Source organism: Octodon degus, unplaced genomic scaffold (genome assembly GCF_000260255.1).
Source record: "Octodon degus isolate 3935 unplaced genomic scaffold, OctDeg1.0 scaffold00011, whole genome shotgun sequence".
Classification (NCBI taxonomy): Eukaryota; Metazoa; Chordata; class Mammalia; order Rodentia; family Octodontidae; genus Octodon; species Octodon degus.
In genome coordinates, this window is record NW_004524587.1 from 15,907,783 (window position 1) to 15,913,309 (window position 5,527).

Sequence of the window (5,527 nt, forward strand, 5' to 3'; positions counted from 1 at the left end):
ACCAGCCTGGCCTTGAATTCACAGCAGTCTTTCTGCCTCAGCCTCCTGAGTGCTGGAATTATAGGCATGCACCATCATGATTTGATGGATTTGAAAGTAAGAGTTTCTGGGATTGAACCCTCCTGCCCATTTTTATCTGCTCTCCATAATACACATTCAATATTACTAACACTAAAACAGCTAAGGCTTAGTATGCACAACCATTTTTTCCTTCCTGGCTGCCCAGTACTCTGATGTGGAAGCCTTTGAGGATTAGGGCACAGATACTAAGTGCAGAAGTCAGGGAGATGACAGTTGCAATGGAAAAGATTGGCTTTATATGAACAGCTCCAGGCCCTCAATATCCCAAAAGTTTTAACCTATCCACGCCTGATTATACCAGGTTCAAATGATTTAGCAAATGAGGCTAAAAACTATTTCTTGGAGAGCCACAGTTTTATAGTGGCCCCAAAAGTATCAAGTACTGATAAATTTTGAAAGAATTTAATCAGTAATACAGTGGTACCTTGGTTGATGAACTTAATTTGTTTCATGATTCTGGGGAAGATGGCTGCAGTCATGTTTATTCCTGGATGCAGAGTTTAGAGTTTGCAAACAGAAGCAAAATTTTGCCAAATGCTTCTATTCATAAACTGAATTGTTCAAAAAGAGAAGCTTTCATGAACTGGAGTATGTATTACTATAATTTGTAATTTTTTTCTTAATTATGATCATCTATGTCTGAGATACTAATTTAAGTACAGGAAATACAGTGATCAAGCTAGATACAAGTGTCTGCCCTCATCGAGCTTGCTTTTGAATAATATTGTTAAAGTAAAATGAGATATTATTTTACATTGATTTCTCAGCTTTCTGTTGGTAAGATTTTTTTTAAATTTTATTTGTGTGTGTGTGTGTGTGTGTGTGTGTGTGTGTGGCCAGCTCAGCCCACCAGGGGGCGGTGCTGGCTGGCATGGGTGCTGGGGGATTGAACCGTGGTCCCTGATGCTTTGCTAAGCTTGTTCTAAATAGGTGCTTTAGACCACTGAGCCATCTCACCAGCCCCGTGTTGGTAAGATTTTTATGTTCTATTTTAAAAGTTCTAAACTGTGACTATTATATTAGAAATATGGACAAATGGCTAATAGTCTTGGCTTTCAAGGGCAAGATTTTATGAGGGTGACCAAGCCTAACTATATCCTAAAGTAAATAGAAGCCTCAAGTGAAAATACAACTACTACTCTCCAGCATCTGTCTATCTACAGGTATTTTATGAGTCAACAATAAATGAAAAAAAACTAGGCCTAACAGTATTTCCTAGTAATTATCAGAAATACTTGCTTATCCACAGTGTATTCTTTTTTTTTTTTTTATTCATTTGAGAGAGAGAGAGTGAGTGGTGTGTGTGTGTGGCCAGCTCAGCCCACCAGGGGGCGGGGCTGGCTGGCATGTGGTGCTGGGGGATTGAACCGCGGTCCCTGATGCCTTGCCAAGCTTGTTCCAAGTAGGTGTTTTAGACCACTGAGCCATCTCTCCAGCCCCCACAGTGTATTCTTTTTAAGAAAGTATAGCTCAAAAACCAGGGAATCAGCCTGGATATAATGGCACATGTGTATAGTGCCAGCACTCTGGAAAGCTGAGGCAGGAAAATCTCAAGTTGAAGCCTGCCAGAATAATTTAGCAACTTAATGAAACCTTATTTCATTTAAGAAATTAGAAAAGAGTTGGTTATATAGGTCAGAGTGAAGGCCCTGTTCTAAGTAATTGAATGCACATATGCATAAACACAGAATAAAAAAAAAAGTCACCATTATGTTACCTATTTTTTTGATTTTTAATCAAACTGAGCACCTATATAGGTAGTGATCATATTTTTTAAATTTAAAAGGTCTTTATTCTTAAAAATATTAATCAAAACTAATAGTTAAAATAACAAATTTGGTATTCCATTTTATGAAGTTATGGAGCCCTTTGGAAGGCTATCTGTAAGATAGCTAATTCCTCAGGAATCTTACATTAACAATGAAATGTTTATAAACTTTGTTTCTTGGTTGAGAGATAATGAGGGTATTCTTATAGTAGGTTAAGTTACAGCTATTGAAGTCATTTTGTAGTGCCTAAATTAACAGTATGCATGGGTTTTTTTTTTGTGTGTGTTATCAGGGATTGAACTCAGGACCCTGCACTTGCCAGGCAAGCAGTTATTCTACTGAGCTATCTCCCCAGCCCTAAATGTTCTGTATGTGTGGGGGTTTTTGTTTATTTGTTTGTTTTGTTTTATTTTCTAAATTAACAGTAGATGTTGGTTTTTTAAAACTGAAATGGATTTTCATATGTTCAGTATCTTATGCATGAAATTTTATTTTGCAGCTTCTAGTTAGCCCTTACTTGGGTCTCATGAACACTCATTTTTTTTTTTTAGCAAGTACTAATGTATTCTACAACTTTTATTAATTGCAGAAAAAAGAAGAATTCGTAAAAACTTCACTGAAGAAGAAGTAAATTATCTTCTCCATGGAGTTAAAAAAATGGGAAATCACTGGAATTCAATTTTGTGGTCTTTTCCCTTTCAGCAAGGAAGGAAGGCTGTGAACCTTGCACACAAATACTACAACCTAGTCAAACGCCCCAAGGGTACAGTTAAAGAAGCTATCAGTTTTTCGTTTTAATTCTTAAAAACACAATGCCTTGAGCTAAGCACTCTGGAGGCCAAAGCAGGAGGATTACAAATTTGAGCCCAACCTAGGAGTTTAGTACCCCTTTCAAATTTTTTTAAGAGAAGAAAACATTTTTAAAAGGCTGGGGATGTATCTCATTGAGAAGGCCTTCTGTCTAAGCCTCAGGATCACAGGAACACTAAGTACCTTAAGAGATACAAAATCTTAAGTATATACTCTTTTTTTTAAGTATATAGTCTTCTAACCTCTCATAGGACAGTGAATCTAAAAACAAGGATAGCTTTAGTGAAACAACTTTTGTGACACTTGGAACTCTTAATCATTACAATAATTTTAATAAACAAGTGGAAGATTGGTAAGATAATATTTTTCTATATGGCAAATATTTGTTTAGTAATCTTTTATTCTTTAAGCTCTAAGAACATAGCTCAGAAGGAAAATTATCAGTTTCTAAACTTTACTTTGCATTATATTGAAGTGAATACTGTGTGAGCCATTTGGGTATTAGTATTTTGGCCTAGCGACAAAATTCTTCCCCAGAACTCAGAATACTTCCAGTGTTCAGCTGAAATCCCCACCCACTAAATCAATGTTTGATGTTTTGTTAATTAAAATGTTTCCTCAATTTGTAAAAGCTAAGTGTGAAGTTGCGTTGAATACATCCTTATTATATGGTCAGTTTCCCTTTTTGGTGTAAGCTTCAGCTTTTTAAATGTGTATTACATCTTTCATCATTCATGCTGATGACCTCTGGCTGTTTCATATTGTATCAGCACAGTGTCCAAACACATACCTGTTTGTAAAATGTATCCCAAGAAAAATGTCATCCTAAAAATTGCGGCCTGCATATTGGTCAGCTCCTTTGCTCGGTCCAGTGAGAGTTTGTAGACCTTAGACACTTTGTGGCATCCTACTAGACCATCTCTCAGTATAGCTAATACGAGCCTTACATTTAATTTTTAGTGTTAAATGATTCCTATCCTGATTTTATGTATTTTGATTTTGCCTTTAAACCCTAAAACAAGGCTTTAGTAGTCTTTGTTAAATTTCATTTTGTTAAATTTAGTCTGTGCAGTTTGCTATCCAGATATTTTAGGCAGCCATTCTGCCTCAGGTCATCCATAGCATTTATGAATGAGCTGCTACATCATGATCCAATCACTGCTGTCACCGTGTACTGGCCAGTACAGACCCCTAGCAGCCTCTGCTGGTACTCCCTGCCACTTGCCATCCCCCTCTTGACAAGCTTGGATCCTGCCTGCATTTCATCGTTTTGTCTATTGTGAATTGCCACATGCCTTGTTGAAGCCTGCATTTACTATGTCTGTAGCAGCCTGATATTCCTTCCAGATGACACTGTGCAAGCCTGTTTCATTCTTTTCCTTTCCAGTTTTTTCTCTTCTTGCTTTTTAAGTTCACTGACATACAATTTTCAGCTCCATCTAATATGCTGTGAAAGTTCACTGGTTGCCCTTTTATGGCTTTGAACACTGCCTGCTCCTCCCAGACTTCTAACATATAATGAGTGTCTTAGTTACTTTGTCATTGCTGAACAAAATACCTGACATCCAGGTTAAAGGAGGAAAGCTTATTTTATCTCAGTTTATAGAGGTTGCCTCCAAGGCAACGGGACATGGCAGAGGGCCATCACAGAGGAAAAACAGTCCATGGCTTGGCAGACAGGATGCAGCAAGCAGACAGCCTGCCTTCTTTCTCTTTATAGTGTTTCATTCAGGCTATCAGCCTGTTGGTGCCACCCACACCCAAGGTGGGGTTTCCCATCATCCACACCCAGAGCTGTACCCAACCAATCCAGTTTGCCCATAACCCATATTCACACACCCTAGATCCAACCACCTTGGAAAAGCCCCCCTGAGTGCACGAGGCTTTGAGGGGACATCTGGATACAAGCTGTAACAGGTTTTCTCTAATTGCCTTTTATAAAACATTATCTAAATTGGCAAATGCTATTCCTGTTTAATTTATGCTGCCAAGTTTTTGGCAGAGCTAGGATCACTGTTCTCTTCACTTGAAACCCACATACGTGGTTACGTGTCTGCCATATCCCTTTTCCTTGTGATACTTAACAATGCCTTGTAAAGTTAGCATGCTTATAGAACAGTCAGGCCCCCACCTACAGCCACCCTTAATGAGTGTGATATATTTTTCTTTTCTTTACTAATTCTCTTCTTCCCATACCCATTCCCCTTTCACATTTCCTTTCCTGAATTGAATCCACTGAGGGAGGAGGGGAAGGGGCCCCATTATGTACTTAAGGCTGGCCTCAAACTCTTGGCCATCCTCGTGCTACAGCCTCCCTGAGTGCTGGGAGTATGCGGGTGTGCCTGTGCCGCCTCACCTGGCCTGCAGAACCGGGGATTGAACTCAGGCCCTTGCACTTGCCAGGGAAGCGCTTATTCCACTGAGCCATCTCTTTGGCCCCATGCATACCATTTTTTTAAAAGCCGTTGACTAAGTGTATTTCTTACTGTAATAAAATTCACTACTTAACAATCGTAATAGGGTCTTACAGAGGGGGCGAAAACCAGGATATGAGTATTTGGGGACCCAACCTTCAATGCAGGGTTTGATGACAGTCCAAATTCATACGTTTAATTAATAGCATGATTAAAAGTTTAATGAAGCGCCCGGTTTAAGAGGTAAGATTAAGACTGTGCGAACTCGGGTCCACAGTCTAGGGAGCTATCGCGTGTTTGGCCCAGGACAAAGCCGAAGGGGCGCACCTCCCGGACTGGGTGGGACGGGCGCGCCGTGGCGCTGCCCGTGGCGCCCGCTAGAGGCCGCCCGCACGCCCTGGCTTCAGGCGGCCCCGCCCCGCCCCGCTCCCCGCGGGCTGCCCAGGCGGCTGC